The following is a 16,909-nucleotide window of genomic DNA, read 5'->3' on the forward strand; positions in this document are numbered from 1 at the left end:
CCAGTGCTGCTGGCCACACTATTTATGATACAAGCCCGGATGCTGTTGGCCTTCTTGGCTACCTGAGCACGCTGCAGGCTCGTACACAGCTGGCTGTACACCAATACCCCCAAGTCTTTTTTGGCCAGGCAGCTTTCCAACCACACTTTGCAAGAACTGTAGCGTTGCATGGGGTTGTTGTGACCTAAGTGCAGGACCCAGCACTTCTCCAGCATCTGATTCCCATGACCTGCCTTCCTGGCCTGTGATGGGGCATTCCCAGGAGAAGAATGCGGGCTGCGGCTTGAGGAAGTCACATTGGCCCATCACGGGACTCAGAAATGACCTGTGAAGGCAGGAATGCTGAGTCCATGGGGCAGGGAACCACCCCCCTCCCACAGCAGGGAGAAGACCCAGGGGCCCAGGCTGACTGTCCCTGTGCTCCTCTCCTGCCCCAATACCAAATGGTGCCATTTGGTGCTCACTACAGCCCCGGTAAGAACCACTTTCCCGTTGTGCCTCCAAAGCACTGGCTGCCTCGAGGGCTGGCACCGTCTGCCCTTGGCCTCTCCCAGCCTCATGGGGGGCCACTCCAGTTTGCCCTAATCTGCCCTTCTCGGGGGGCACATGGTGGGTGGGAATGGGGATCTCCTTTACAGAGACACCCCAGGTGTCCACACTCCCTCAGTCACTCTGCTCACTGCCGTGGTACAGCCAGAGAGGACCCAGGCGTCTGGGCACTGGCAGGCGAGAGGGGACACAGACACAGACATGGACACACACACACATGCAGAGTGTAGCTTTGCTAAACGGGGTTTATTGATCATTAGAGGGAAATGGCTCAGGGCTCCCAGGGGATCAGGTGGGGTCATCCAGGGATGATCATCTCCTCATGCTGCTGGAGGGGAACAGGGCAAGGGTGTCACCACCAGTTCCAGTCCTGGAAGACAGAGCCCCAAATGAGACCCCCACTGTCAACTGGGGCATGAGAGTGCCCTTGTCTCCTACTGTCTCTCTCTGCAGAGCCCTGAGGAAGGAGCTGGGAATTGGAGCCCTCAACAGATCAAGGACTGGCCTTGGCTCTCCTGAGAACTATATGAAGCCCAGAGCTCCTTCCCAGTGAGTCATTACCCTGCGATGCCCCTAAATCTCCCAGAACCCTGCACAGCCCTCACGGTGATCCTTGGGGTCTGTATGGCACCAGAGACCCTGCCTGGCCTGCATGGTGACCCTCTTGTCTGTAGAGCCCCACTGTGTGCAAGAAGTGGCATGGAGGCAGCTCTGTCCCAGTCACCCTGGGACATGGATCATGGACAGTCCCCTCTCTTTCCCTCTCCCTTAGCCAAGTTAGTTCTGCCCAACCCAGAGGGCTCAGGGATCCCACGGGGCTCAGCATCCTTTATGGGGCTGGAGACACCCTGATGCTGCTCACCTAGACATCAACGTCGACAGCCACACGTCTCTGGCGCGCAAGGTCCACCGCCAGCTCAGCCACAGGAGGCTGGGGAGAAAGGGAGAGTTAGGGACACACTTGAGAGCACTGCAGTATACTGGGAGAAAGGGGAAAGCAATGGGGTCCTTGGGGAAGGTGCTTCTGGGGAGGAATGGGGTACATGAGTTTGTATGTTGGCGCAGAGAAGCAGTGGGGATCCTGGGGAAGGGGCCCACTTGGGTGCCTGTGTGTGTTCTGGGGTATCCTGGGGTGTACTGGGTTGTAATGGGATGGATGGGAATGCAATGGGAGCCCTGGGGAAGGGGGCCTCCCTGGGAAAAGACTGGGGTGCAGAGGTGTTTTCTGGGGTGTCAGTGGGGTGTACAGGGGTATACTGGGATGCCCTGGAGTGTTGTGGTCACAGGAGGGGAGGGTTGGGGGCCAGTAGAATTTGTGGTACCCACCTCAGACCTCTTTCCTATCGGGGATTTGAGTACCTTCTCCTGTAGAGAGACCATGAGACCTCACTGGTCACTAGAATGTCCTCGGTCCCAGCAAGGGATGGGAGGACCAAATTGCCCTCCCGTTCCCCCAGTCCATCCCACTACTTACATCAAGGTTAAGACTTCCACTTCCTTCCAAGAGTGCCTAGGGAAAGAGAGAAAAGGGGTGGTCTGGATTGGACCTTGGTGGGGCTGTGGGTGGGGCACGGGTTTCCCCACTCCCCCCAGGCCCATAGCTTCCTCCTTCTCTGAGAGGGGAAATCCTTTCTGCTCCTTCCAGCTCCGTTCCTCCCAAGTTTCACCTGGGATAGCTGTTCACACAAGGCCCAGGGGTGGGGATGGAGATAAAGATAGTGTGGAGAATTCAGGGCCTCCGAAGAGGATGGGGGAGGGGAGGACCCAAAGACGGAGAACTGGGGTGAATTAGTGGACCCCAAGGGACTGGGCTGCAGGTGTTAAATGGACAGCACTGTGTGGGATGCGAGTGAGGGGTAAAGGAATTGAAGTAGAGCGGATATGGGGAGTTCAAGCGAGGTGGTCGGTGGGGGCAGAAGGAGAGGACTGCTGAGGACCAAAACAAAGGGATCGGGATGGTGTTTGGGAGTTGGGTTTGAAGGAAGGTGATCTGGGGACACTACCACAGTGGACAGGATGAAAGGCAAAAGACAGAGGGGAAAGACTGAAAGCAAGGCATTGGGAATGATAAAAGGAAGAGTATTTGGGGACTCTAGAAAGGACACTGAAGAGATCTAAGGAAGTGATGTGTGAGGGTCACAAAAGGATGGGATGGGGAGGACCAGAAGGGGGTGATATGGGGGCACCAAGACGAGAAAGTGGCAGGTGCCCTTAGAGGAGTTTGCAGTGGACTCTCCCAGGGAGGGGACAGGTCCGACCACTCATTGAGGAACTCAGGCTCTGGGCACCAGAAGGTTAATTGCAGGGGAAGCGAAGACAACAGACGGAATTAAGGGAGGCAGAAAGCTGCATTGCTTTGAGCTGGAGGTGCATGGGAGCCTGGAGGAGCTCCTTGTGTGGGAAAGGGAGAGACCAAGCTCACCACTACAATGTCATTCTGCAGGACAGCAGATGTCCTGCCACCAGGCCCCATCCTCAGGCTCGAGCCCCTCCCTGTGGCATTGAGGACTCACCTCAGCATTGTCCGGGGTGCACAGCAGGATGGTGAAGAGGAGGGCCACGCTGAGCACTGCAACCTTCATCTTCCTCTGTGGTGTGGTGAGTCCTGGGTGAAGCTGGAGAAGGTGAGGGGCAGATTTATCCCTGCCCAAACTCCTCCTTGCCCCTCCCAGCCCCGAGAGCCCCCAGGGCAATACCAGGCTTGGCAGAGACACCAGCCCTGGCAACAAGCCCTGCCCTGGTACATATTGACCACCGCCTCCGGTACAGATCCAGCCACCTTCCCCGGCATCACTCCAGCTTCCCGCCTGGGGCAGCTGCACAGGGAACTGCTCAGGCATCAGCGGGTGGTGAGGGCAGTGCGCCCCTGACAGCTGCACACCCTACGGAGGACAACTGGGGGCATGGGCAATGGGGACAGCTGGGTGACTGTCATCTTCCGTCCCTGGAGGCAATGGGGAGCACTGGTGAATGCTGGGCCCCCGGAGATGAGGGTTGAGCTTGGGGGAAGTGCTGACTTGGTGTCAGTGCCCAGCTCCAGCCCACTCCATTCCCCTTGCACTGTGGCCCCACAGTGGTCCAGTTCCCAGCCGTGACCTCCCCAGAGCACAGAACAGAGGGGGAAATCCCGTGCCCTCCAGACAGCATGGGTCTGCAGAACTCTGCAGAACTGCCCCCACACAGTGGGTCCCAGTGGCCCTGTCCCAAACAAGGCTCTGCCTACAGCCCTCTCCCTTGCTGGGACTTGGCCACAGCTCTTGGCCCTTGTCCCCACAGAGTGTCCCTTCCATGCCCTCGTCCTTGGCCCAGGCTTTTGCCATCACTGAGCAGGATGTGGCTGTTCAAAGTGACACGATGAAGGAGGCCCTTGTGCCCGGGCAGCCACCCGCAGCTAATTGTGGGGACAGAGCCCTCCGGGCAAGAGGAGGGATGTTTGTCCCCACAGCATCACTGATAAGGTCTGTTTGCCCACGGCACCAGGAGCCCCTTCAGCAAGCTTGGTGCTTTACAAGAGTACCCAACTGGGGGGAGTCGGGGGGGGATAAAGCATCCTGGATGCCGGGGCTCCCTCCAGCCCTGGCAGTGGGCAGAGCCCGCAGAGGAGGGCAGTGCTGGGGGCACCGGGGAGAAGCAGGTCCTGGGGCACCCTGCACGCCTGGGGCTCCCTCGCTGCCCCTGGGACAGGCTGGAGCCTAGAGGTGGGGTCAGTTCCGGGGGAGCAGCCTGACACCCGGGGTGTCGCTGTCCTTCGGGAAAGCCTGGCGGCAGGGGAGTCCTGCAGGAGCGGGGCTTAGAGCAGCCTGGGGGCTGGAGCTGTCTCCCCAGGGGCACTGCCTCCCTTTCCCTCTCCCCCCTGCCTGCCCTGCAGCTTTCCCCAGCTTTCCGTGGGGGTTTCCTTCACAGCACCCCTGGCCCACACATCACCTTCCTGGGGGCCCTGCACAGCACCCTCTGGCCAGTGTGGGGCAGGGGCAGTGTGCGGTTGTACACAAGTGGTTCAGCTCTCCCCTCTCAGTGGGGAGGGCCGCTGGGTGAAGCTGCTGGCCTGGCTCGCATAAGCCAAGCAAGACCTTCTCCAGCAGTGCAGTGTCTATGCAGCGTTCTTTCCAGTTGTGACCCACACGGGATCGGCCATCACTGCTCCCTTCAAGGATGCAACTGCCCAAACAGCAGAGGGAATAGCTGGTGCCTCTATCAGCGGGGACACCCTCCTAATGAAGATGGGCGTATTTTGGATCAAGAAGCTCCGGCACGCCTGCTGTGCCTCCTGTAGATGCACACAACTGGAAGGAGAGAGAGACAAATGGAAAGGCATTTATGGATTTCTGCATCCCAAGAAGACCAGCATTTTTCCTGGTGGTGTGAGCTAGCACTGGGAGGCCAGTAACGTCTCAGTCAGGAGATGCAGCATGTCATGTATTCACTTGCCTCTTTGGGTAGCTGATGGTCAGAAGTAACGTCATGGAATGACCATCAAACCCACCAGCTGACATCCTCTGATTGTCATGTACCACAATAATTCAAGCTACCACGATGTGCTTCCCAATTGCCCTTCTAAAACCATCCAGCAGTCCCTGTCATGTGTCTGAAAGTAAAAGAGGGCTCTATTTGAGTCCTCTGCCTGTGAGGGGGTGAGGCTAATTTATTTTTATGAGACACAAGCTGGGAATCAAAGGCTGGTAGTAAAAATCTGGTTTAGGTTTTGAAATCAGTGGGAGGTTTGCCTGAGTTTCAGTGAATCCAAAGCGTCACTGGTTTTGTTCCCGTGATGACACAGGCTCCTGTCAGGGCTTCAAAGAAACAAAAATGCACTGACAAGTGGTTCACGAGAACTGTGAATGGCTCAGATTCTTCCATGACATTCTATGTCATTTTTGAGGCTTATGGGTACAGTTCTATCTTTACGGGAGACTAAGTATAAATAAGAGATCTGTTGTGGATCAGCTGTGAAAAGATCTCAGGGAACTGACTTGAATATTTGCTTTGGAAATTGCCCAAAGAGCAGTCAGTCACCTGGAAGGTTTTCATTTTGACTGCTTCTGCTTTGTGTGTTACTTATTAGAGAGCGAAATGACCGAGTGTTGATTTATTTATCATCTTTAAATATGCTGTGACATTCTTTGTGTTTTGAAGTTATGTTGAAAAGAAGTGCTGAACTGTGCGCACTGTCATAATTGAGGAATATTGACTTAGGAGAGGTCAGGGCTGCCTTTGAGGTCAATGCAAATGAGGGGCAAACGCATTTGATGGGCACTTAACCTTAAAGGCGCTGTTCAGGAAGATCCCATCTGTTGGTTTAAGGACATCTCAAAGGACGCACATCAGTGGGGGCAGACAGAGAGTGAAGGACCAGTTTCCCCCAGTTAGGTTTTGCTTCCCATCCCCCCATATCCTCCAGTTCCCAGTGTCCCTTAGTGCCCGTGGAGGGTGGGGGGAAGGACAGGACTCAGCAGGGGGCCTCTGTCCTGCTGTCCTGCTTTGGGCTGGGATGGAATTAACAAGAGATATGACCCCAGTGTGTTAGAGGGAACTTTTAATTGTTATATCTGTGTAACGGCTGCTGGTCACGATATTGACCTATCTGTACTCGACCTTCGTTTATCTGCTCTGTGCCATGATCCCTTTTGTGTTGTGGATGTTAAAGGCTGGTTTGGGCTTTTGTCCTTTGCTGTGCTCTGCAGCGCTTGGTGGTGTTTTCTCTGGGAGATTTACTGTAAAAGGACTGTCCTGAAGTTTAATGTGGTATGTGAGCTCTGCACTGATGCCATTTCTCTGCTTTGGGAACCATCTCATGGAGACAATTAACAATTACACTTTACACTTTCACCTTTTGTCCTCCAAGAGGTTTTTGGGGGAGGACACACAGCACGGCACCCTCACCATCTTCTGCGTGGCAGATGTTTTCTCCCTCATTACAATAGGTGTCTTCAATATCTTGAACACCCTTGGGTAGCCAAAATGCTGCTGGTGGTACTTCTCAAGCATACTCTCTCCCCTTTTTCTAAGGTTAACCAAGTACTTAGGGATATCCCGCAGGCCTCGAGGCAGTGTGGTTATGGGTGGCAAGAATGGTGGTCACCTTTGATGGTCTGGGACTTCAACCCAGAACAAAGGGTGCCCTGGCCCTGGCTGTGCCCAAGAGCCACAGCTTGTCGCGCCGTGCTGGGGCCTGGCCTGCGCCTACTGAGCTCTATTCAGCACTGCTCAGCACCTCAAGGGGAAGAGAGGGGTTCTGGATCTCAAGACGTGCAAACAGACACTGAGGCTGAACCAGGCCCAGCCCTCAGCCAGATCAGTCTCCCCTCTAGCCGAGAAGGAACAATGGAAGCCGAGGTCAACTTGCGAGGTGTGCAAATGGATTTCAGCCATCATCCAGGAGAGCAAATTGTCAGCTGGTTGCTCCGATGCTGGGACACTGGGGCCAACAGTCAGAATGAGAGGGTGAGGATGCCCGGCAGCTCGGGGTGTCCTTGCCAGGGATAAGGCCGTTGTGCACATGCCAGCACCTTGTCTATAGTGAGCTGGACAGACGCGGAGGCACCAGCTGTGGAGGGACTGCCCAGCCAGCTGCAGGAATCGAAAGAGACTCTCGCTTGCTCCCTACAGGCCTGCGTCTCAGCTGTGGAGAAACTGTCCCAACAATTGCCCCAGCACTGAAAAAAGGATGTCTTCCTCTCTCATACCGACCGACATCTCAGCTATTAAGAGTCAGCCTTTTTCTGCTCAAGGGAGAGGGTACTGGTGGCACACACCCTGTGCCACCCTGTGGTTCTATGTGCCTGACCAGGGGAAGGACATGAGGAACTGGGAGGGCGAACCTACCCAGAGACCAGAAGCTCAGGTACAAGAAGTGCAAAGAAAGCCAAAAAAAGCCAAAAGTCAATCCATTTGCTATTTATTTATTTATTTATTTTTATTGGCTATAGCCAGGTGCCATGACAGTCCACAGGCGACAACATCGCACCAGCTGAAACTCCCTGGTCCCCTCTGTAAGCTGATACAGCGACTGGAGAGCCATGGAGTGATCAGCAAGACTTGCTCACCCTTTAATAGTCCCAAATGGCCACTGCAAAGATCGAACCAAGAGTGGAGACTAAATGTGGACTTCTGTGGCCTGAACAAAGTCACACCACCACTGAGTGCTGCCGCACCAGACATGATAGAATTCCAGTAGGAACTGGAGTCAAAGGCAGCCAAGGGCTATGCAACAATTGATACCACTGAGTTTCTTTCTTGGTCTCTTTGGCAGCAGAGTGCAGGCCAGAGTTTGCTTTCACCTGGAGGAGTACCCCATACGCCTGGAATCGACTGCCCCAGGGGTGGAAACACAACCCCACCATTTGCCATGGACTGATCCAGACTGCACTACTGCGCTCCCCAGAGGAGCAGGGGCTGGAGCCCCTTCTCAGGACAGACTGCTTGCCAAGAAGCCACAGCCATGCGGGAAGCTCAGGAGGCTTTTTCTCTCACTTCACTCAGCATTTGTTTTGACATATGTGGTGCTTTTCTGTGACTATTTTTTCTGCACAGAATACCGTAAAAAGACAACCATTTCATAAAAGATGGTCGTCCCTGTTAAACGACAGGAAAGATCCCCATGAGCTGTGGAGGAAGCCAGGGAGATTGTAATAAGCACCAGGAAGATCCAGAAAGCTCAAGATCCTGTCTGAAGAGTGAGTGGCTCTGAGCAGCAGTGATTGGCCTTGTGTAGGACTTGACTGGCTGCCAGGTGCCCACCGAGCTGTTCTGTCACTGCCCCTCCTCAGCAGGACAGGGAGAAAATAAAATGAAAAGCTCATGGGTTGAGATAAGGACAGGGAGATCGCTCACCAGTTACCATCACAGGCAAAACAGACTCGTAATTTATTGCCAATCAAACAGAGGAGGATAATGAGACAAAAGAACATCATCTAAAAAGACATTCCCTCCACTCCTCCCTTCTTCCCAGCATCAGCCTTGCTCCTGACTGCTCTACGTCCTCTCCCAGAGTGATGCAGGAGGGTGAGGAATGGGGATTGTGTTCGATTTGTATCGCTTTGTTTGTGCCACTCGTTCCTCCTCATGCTCTTCCTCTGCTTCCTTCCAGAAGCCTCCCAAAGTGTGGGCTCTCCACAGCGCTGCAGCTTCCTTCAGGGCACACCCACCTGCTCTGGTATCCAATCCTCGATGGGCTGCAGGGGGATACGTCCTCCACTCTGGATATCTGCAGCCTCCATGGGCTGCAGGGGTCAGCCTGCCTCACCATGGTCTTCCCCACGGGCTGCAGAGGAATCTCTGCTCTGGCACCTGGAGCACCTCCTCCTCCTCCTTCTTCACTGACCTTGGTGACTGCAGAGTTCTTTCTCTCACATATTCTCACTCCCCTCTCTCAGCTGCTGCTGAGCAGCCATTTTTTACTCCTTTTTAAATATGTTATCAAAGAGGCACTACCACTGTTACTGATTTGCTCAGCTTCGGCCAGCGGTGGGTCTGTCTCATAGCTGCCTGGAACTGGCTCTGCCCAACGTGGGGGCAGCTTCTGGCATCTGCTCACAGACGCCACCCTGGAGTGCCCCCCTACCAAAACTCTGCCACGTAAAGCCAATGCAGTGTGTCTGGGAAGGTGGGTCAGGGGATGTCAGTGAGTAACAAGGTGATGGCTGATGGCTTTAGCAAATCCTCACAAGCAGGCTTAAAGGTCATCAACCAGGCTTGGGCATCCCGCTTGGTGAAACACATCAAGGTCTTTCAGAGCCACTTCTACATTTAATTTTCCACCTGTAACCGGGGCCTCTGACTGCCTGTTTCACCAGCCCCAGGGACCATCTCCTTGTCAGGCCATGCCCTCCATGGCCTTTTCAGTGATGGCCCTCAGTGGGACCTGCTGATGTGCTCAGAAACTTGAAGGTTTGCTGCTGACTCTTTACTTCCACAGAAGCTTGTTCCACCTTTCAATAACTGCAGTTCAAACATTTGACACCAGAGGGCTCATAAACACCCAAAAAGCCCTAACAAGCCAAGTCTTGGGGCAGAGTTTTCCTCAAGTCCTCAGTTCTCATGTGGTTGATTAGAGAGATTTCAAGAGCCCACTCAAAGTGAAAAGAGTTGAATAATAAATAACAATAACAAAGCATTTGTTCTTTTTCTCATACTCCTTTTTTTTCTGCTTACAGATTACGTGAGGTCAGCAATCCATTGGGGATGCTGTTCCTGATCGCCTCCGAATGGACAGCCTTAGACCAACGGAAAAAATGTTTTTCTGTCAAGCACAGATCCCAAGGCCCACCACAACGCTCCCTGCTCGGACTCTCTCAGTCTTCCCTTTTTTTGCCTACTATGAGTCACACGGTGAATTCACGAACTCCCTCAATTCACAGAAGGAAGCAAAGAGACGCAGTTAATGAAGTGCTCTACTTTGAATAGCCAAACCTGCACTCATCCCAATGCATCAGGGATAAAGGATCCATTTCAAGTAGACTCTGCAGCACCTACACCAACTCCTGTTTAATTCCCTGCAGGGTAGGGTACAGGTGGCTCCTTTGCAGGGGGAGGCAGGGATGAGAGTGATCTCCTCTAATGTTGGAGACCTGGGGTGCCATTGCCCAGGCTTCCTTTTCTACCCAAGGAAGAGAAACCAGTTGTCTCAACTGTGACGCTTTGACACAGCCTGTCTGGTGACCAGCTCCTGCTCCAGAAGTGCTCCTGTAGATTATGGGTCACCGGGGGAACCCAGTCCTATGTGGGGGCTTCAGTGCTGCAGCTCTTGCCCTTCTGGCTCTTCCTGGGCATTTACCTGGCTGCCCTCCTGGGCAACGGCCTCATCATCACTGCCATAGCCTGCAACCACTGCCTCCACACCCATGTACCCCATGTATTTCCTCCTCAACCTCTCCTTCCTTGACCTGGGCTGCATCTTTACCACTGTCCTAAAATCCGTGGCCAATTCCCTCTGGAACACCAGGCCCATCACCTATTTGGGATGTGTTGCTCAAATTTTTTAGATTCTCTTTTTAGTTGTAGCAGAGTATTTTCTTCTCGCTGTCATGGCCTGTGACCACTATGTGGCCATCTGCAAACCCCCGCACTATGGGACTCTCCTGGGCAGCAGCTTGTCATACCTGTTTCTGACAGGTTGGACTACAGACCTCCCGAGATTTCTTCCAACCTCTATCCAACCTCAAGAAGGGACGCCTCTCAAGGTTAGAGATTCCTTACCTGAGACTAAGAGATCATTCCTTGCCCAAGGTGGAGATATGCCTTACCCACGACGGATCCTGAGTAAGTGACAGCATGCTGAATGACACACTGCGAATCCATATAGCTACCCACATATTATTAATCTTGTAAGAATAATTCCATTAGACATGAACCGTTGACCAAGTCTGAGACTATGATTGGACCCAGCCAGACCTAGGCTTCAAAAAGGAGTTTAGAAGGCAAGGAGGTCCACACTGAACCTCATTACTCAACAGAAGGGTCATAGAATCATAGAATTGTCAAGGTTGGAAGTGACCTTTAAGATCGTCAAGTCCAACCATCAAACTAACACTGACGAAAACACCATTAAACCATGTCCCTAAGTGCAACGTCTATCCATCTTTTAAATACCTCCAGGGATGGCGATTCCACCACTTCCCTGGGCATCGTGTTCCACAGAATGACAACCCTTTCTGTGAAGACATTTTTCATAATCTGCAATCTAAACCTTCCCTGACGCAACTTGAGGCCACTTGCTCTTCTCCTATCACTTGTTACTAGTGAGAAGAGACGGACCCCCACCTTGCTACAACCTCCTTCCAGGCAGTTGTAGAGAGCGATAAAGCCTCCTCCAAGCTCCTTTTCTCCAGGCTAAACAACCCCAGTTCCCTCAGCCGCTCCTCCTAAGACCTGTTCTCCAGACCCCTCACCAGCTTCACTGCCCTTCTCTGGATATGCTCCAGCACCTCAATGTCTTTCCTGTAGCGAGGGGCCCAAAACTGAACACAGTACTCGAGGTGGGGCCTCACCAGTGCCGAGTACAGGGGAACAATCACTGCCCTGCTCACCAAAATACTCTTGATAGAGGCCAGAACACTATTGGCCACCTGGGCCCACTGCTGGCTGATATTCAGCCCCAGGTCCTTTCCTGCCAGGCAGCTTTCCAGCCACTCTGCCCCAAGCATGTAGAGCTGCATGGGGTTGGTGTGTCCCAAGTGCAGGACCCAGCACGTGGCAATCTCATACAATTGGCCTCAGCCCATGGACCCAGCCTGTCCAGATCCCTCTGTAGACCCTTCCTGCCCTCAAGAAGATCAACACTCCTGCTGAACTTGGTGTGGTCCGCAAATTTACTGAGGGTGTACTCAATCCCCTCGTCCTGGTTGTTGATAAAGATATTAGAGGACTGGCCTCCTGGGGACACAACTTGTGACTGACGATCACCTGGATTGTGAGGGAGTTTTCCTGGAGATCTCACAGTCAGCAGCACTAAAAGGCAGCAGAGCTTCCTAGAACAGCATCTTCCAGGCTTGGTGTGGTTGCTTAACCTTGGCTGGCTGCCAGGTGCCCACCAAGCCACTCCATCACTCTTCCTCAGCAGGACAGGGGGAAAAATAAGATGAAAAACTTCTGACACTAGATAAAAGCAGTTTAATAATGAAAAAAAAAGACCCCACGTGGAAGCAAAGGAACCAACCAAACAAAAGATTTATTCTCTACTTCCCATCAGCAGGTGATGTCCAACCACTTCCTGGCAAGTATGACCTCGGTTGCTTTAGAAACCCCTCCTCCTCCTTTCTCTTCTCTTTTATTGCTAGGTGTGATGTTATATGGTATGGAATGTCTCTGTGGTCAGTTTGGGTCAGCTGTCCTGGTTATGTCCCCTCCCAACCTCTTGACCACCCCCAGCCTACGGGCCTGTGTTTGCAGTGGGGTTTGGAGAGACAGCCTTGCTGCTGTGTGAGCACTGCTCAGCAGTAGCCAAAACATCGGTGTGTTATTAACACCATTCTAGCGACAAATACAACAGTAGGACGGCACTGTGAGGGCTGCTATGGGCAAAAGTTAACTCCATCCCAGCCAGACCTCCCTCTTCCTAATCACTGGGTTGATCTCCCGCCTTAGCTGCCCTGCAGGCCGCCATCCCCCGGCCTGTCCTGCTCGCCTTGCTCAGGTACGGTGGGGCTGGGCCCTGGCTGGGGAGGCACCACCTGCGTTGCCAGCTATGGTCTCACCAGCTCGCCTTCCTTTGGAGAGCAGCCCGGCTCTTGCTGCTCCCTGTCAGGGGAAGAATGTCTTCTGACCAAGTGTCAACATTCTTAAGAGAAAACCTGCCCCTGACCTCATCATCTGGCCTCACTTCTTATTCTCCAGGAAGAAAATATGCACAAAGGTATTTAGGAAGTATAACTCATCCCACTTAATGCGGACAACTGAAATCATTCTAGCAGCATTGGTTTCCTTTTATGGACGATCTCTTTTCCTCCAGGTGAACACACGCTCCCCTGGGCCAATAGAAAAAAAAAGGATTTGAATGAGGGTAACTCATCAGAGGTGCTCTGCACAGATGAACCCAAAAGCAATGGATTGCCCTCAGGAAGTCTCCCTGCATTGATCACAGCAGGAGCGTAGAACAGTTCAGACTTTGCAACTGTCTCCACGGTGTATAAAGTTACCTGAAACTAACTGTATCCCCTCCGTTCTCGAGCTATGTGCAGGTATCACTTCTGTTTCTCCTCCCGCTCACAACTGCCTTCCTGGCTCTGCAAACAGGGCTCAACGTGCACTCACCCAGAATAAATCTTGCCCTCCCCACCCCTTTCTCTCTACCAAATACACTTACAACATCTCTTCTTAGACAGAAAAGATTTCCTGTTTCCTGAAGATTATCACACTTCTCTTCAAGCCCACCTTGGGACCATCTTTCATCTGCTGGTTCCTCAGGCTGGAAATAAAGGGTCTCATCAAAGAAGTTATGACAGTTTTGAGAAGGGACACTGCCCTGTTATAGAAAATGTGGTGATCTGAAGGCTGGACAGGCAGGAAGATGCAGCTACTGTAGCCCAAGATGACAAGGATGAAGGGAGAGAAACATGCAGAGAATGCCTTTTGCCATGAGGAAGCTGACTACAACCTAAATATGGTACTAATGATGTACAGGTAGGACCTTGCTGTCATGCCCAGGGAGCCAAGGACAATGATGCATGAGGCTCTGAAGGTGATCAGCTCAATAATGTGTGTTTCTGCACAGGACAACTTCATCAAAAGCACACTGTCCTAGAGGAAGTGCTCAATACCCTGCAGAAGGGCAGCCTGGCAACCGGGACAGTGGAGACACGGATGGCCAGGAAGCCTGCAGTCCACAAGCCCACCTTTAGGGCTGAAGGTAAAGCTGACTGTTCGTGAGCACAGGCGGCTGAAGAGGGTGGCATATGGCATCATAATGGTCGTAGGACATGACAGCCAGAAGCACAAACTCGGTGCAGCCCAGAAGGCAGAGGAAGTGGCATTGAGTTAAGCAGCCTGCGTAGGAGATGGCTTTGCTCCCTACCAGCAAGTTTCTGATGGCTTTGGCTGGGATGGATGTCGTGATGAAGTTCTCCACACGGGAGAGGTTATAGAGGAAAGAATACATGGGCCTGTGGAGGTCTCCTTCACCAAGAATGAGGGAAATGATCAGCAGGTTTCCCACTAACATCACCAGGTACGAAGGCAGGAGAGTGAATGCCATTGGGCCCTCCTGATGGCAGAGGGATGGGAAGCCCAAGAGGGGGAACTCTGTGAGAGTCGTGTGGGTCAACATTTCTGCATCTGCTCTGCAGGGAGTAAGGGAGATGGTCAGTGGAGGAAGCAATGCCTCGGCAAGGTAAAAGAGGAGACAGAGCACAAGAATGTAGAATGATGAGAACAGAGATGCATGAAGGCATTCACAGTGACTCCTGAAGGAAAACAGAAGAGAAGAGAATCAACCTAGAGCAAGAAGACACCATTCTATGCACTGATAGCAAACTCAGCATGGGGCTAAGAGCAGGCATCCACTAGAAACCAGCGATCAGGTATTGTGTTTGAGCTCTTTACCCAGGAGTCCCTTTACAGTAAATGGAGGAAAAATAGGCATTTGTCAATCATTCTTACTCTAGTGTATCTTAAACATAGCTTTTGATATGAGATAAAATGCACTCTAGTGAAAGATAAAACAGCTCAGCAAAGTGGCTTTAACCTTTTGATTAGGACAGGCATGGAGAGAAGGTGGCATGAAGATGGTGACAAAGGAGGAGGCATGTTGGGAAAACCAGATCCAAGCAGGGAAAAGACAGTCTTGCTGTCATTAAAACATTGTCATGACTGTCTTCCCAGTTGTACTTGAACTTTGCCAGGTAGGGCAGGAAAAGTTAGTAACAGATTCCTCTTCAGTGACTGAAAATTTTCTTTGTCCTGCTGAAAAACAATTTTGATAAAACAGCCTGACTATAAGAAGGAAAAAAAAAAAAAGACGACTAAAAAAGCAAAATAGTAAAGGGGGGGAAGAAAAAGAAAAACCAAACCCGAAAATTAAGAGTACAAAAAGATTTCAAAGATTGTTAACAAGTCCCCAGGGAGGCTTTGGCAGTAATGGCTCTCAGAGGGACCCATTAACACTCCATGAAACTTTGGAGTTAACATCTGACTTCTACTTCTTGAGAGGTTTCTTCACCTTCCTCTGTGTCTGAGGTTCATGGAATCAGCACCAAAATCACCAGAGGGGTCATTAAAATGCCTTGGGCAGCTCCTCTGCCGCTAAACTGGTCCAGGCTCCTGGGAGGGAGGAGGCTCATGGCAAGTGGGCATGCTGCAGAGAGACAGCTCTGCCCAGGAGGAGCTCCTCTGCAAAGCACAGCAGGGCAGGGTCCGAGGGCAGACGAGCGAGGCAGAGAGGGGTTAAAGGCAGTTGGGAGCGGGAGGACACTGAGAGCTCACAGAGAGAGAAATCTCCACAGCCCCTGACACGGTAAGTCTCTGGCTGCGGGGCAATGCAGCCGCAGCTCCTGCAGGGATCTCCTAAAGCTGCCATAGCCCAAAACCTACGGGATCTCGCTGCAGCGTAGAGGAGGAGGACGTGCTCCAGAGCTGGGATCCTCTGCTGCACCATCAGAGGGAATGGGCACGATGGCTGCCTTCTCCCGGGGACGGCGTCAGGGCTGTGAAGGTGTGTGTGCAGGCACAGGTGCCCAGGGCTGTCCTTCTCAGCAGGGTCCCTGCACCCCAGGGGACCGTGTGCCGGGGCAAGGACTCTGCCGCTTGCCAGGGTCAGCACTCAGCCTGTCCAGGGAGCGCCCCACAGCCTGTGGCAGAAGCTGTGGGTCGAAGGATTGACCCCCGGCAGGGCAGGGCAGGGTCCTTCTGCTGTGGAGAGGCTGCTGCATGGGTCAGGTTGGCTCACAGCTCCACATCACCCCAAGATGTTTCAGAGGGGACTTCTCCAGAAGCCCATCAAGACAAGGGCTACCTGGGAGTTGTCCTGGTTTCAGCTGGGATAGAGTTAATTTTCTTCCTAGAAGCTGTTGTGGTTTGCATTTGCTATGAGAATAATGTTGATAACACATTTGGTTTTAGTTGTTGCTCAGTAATGCTTATATTAAGTGAAGGACTTTTTCATCTTCCAATAGAAACTGAGAGGGACCATAGGCAGGACAAGCTGGGCAAAGGAACGTTCCATACCATCATGCTCAGTACATAAATGGTGGGTTGGCGGGGAGCAGGAATCTGATCGCTGGTTGGGATGGGCACCAGGTGGTAAGCAAGAGTATTGTGTCACTTTTAGTTTTTGTATATACTTTTACCATTATTCTTTTCTTTTCCATTACTGTTATTTTTAACTGTCTTTAACTGTCTCAACCCGTGAGGTTTTTAACCCTTTTTTTGCCTCTTCTCCCTACCTTACTGAGGAGGGGGCTTGGGTGTGCGGAGGAAGTGAGTGTACTCCAGCATTGTCTTCTCCGCCCAGGGCTGAGGAGTGAACTGGCTTTCCTCGCATCACTACAGTTTTAAGACATCCAGGACTTTCCTTGAGGTTTTCCTGCAGGAATATACTGAGCAGCTCCACACTACATTACAAGTGTATGACCGATGATGTAAAGAGTGAATTTCAGAAGCTGTCACGCCCTTTCCAAATCCCCGCTGCTGTGGAGCAGGGATGACTCCTTGGGAGCCCACAAGCAGCTCCCAAGCCCACAACTGGGCCAGCATAAACCAGAGCGCCAACACGGGAGATTCAAAAATTCCCTAGAAAAAAGGAGAGAGGCGATGTGTGTTTTCGGGGGTAGAGGTTTTGAAGGGCAGGGAATGGGAAGAGATTTACTCAGAGCTGCCCTGAGTTGTGAGTGTGCTTTCTCCGTCAGCAGTACCTTGTGAATCAAGGCACCAG

At 52.4% G+C, this 16,909-nt stretch overlaps 1 pseudogene across 1 annotated transcript; it reads right to left on the reverse strand.

The window, feature by feature from the left end:
• Positions 1 to 13,359: 13,359 nt before the first annotated feature.
• Positions 13,360 to 14,308, reverse strand: LOC309683828 (olfactory receptor 6M1-like; annotated as a pseudogene). The gene has a single exon. The product of its transcript is annotated as an olfactory receptor 6M1-like (transcript).
• Positions 14,309 to 16,909: the final 2,601 nt, after the last annotated feature.

Source organism: Vanellus vanellus (genome assembly GCF_965231255.1).
Source record: "Vanellus vanellus genome assembly, contig: HAP1_SCAFFOLD_35, whole genome shotgun sequence".
Lineage (NCBI taxonomy): Eukaryota > Metazoa > Chordata > Aves > Charadriiformes > Charadriidae > Vanellus > Vanellus vanellus.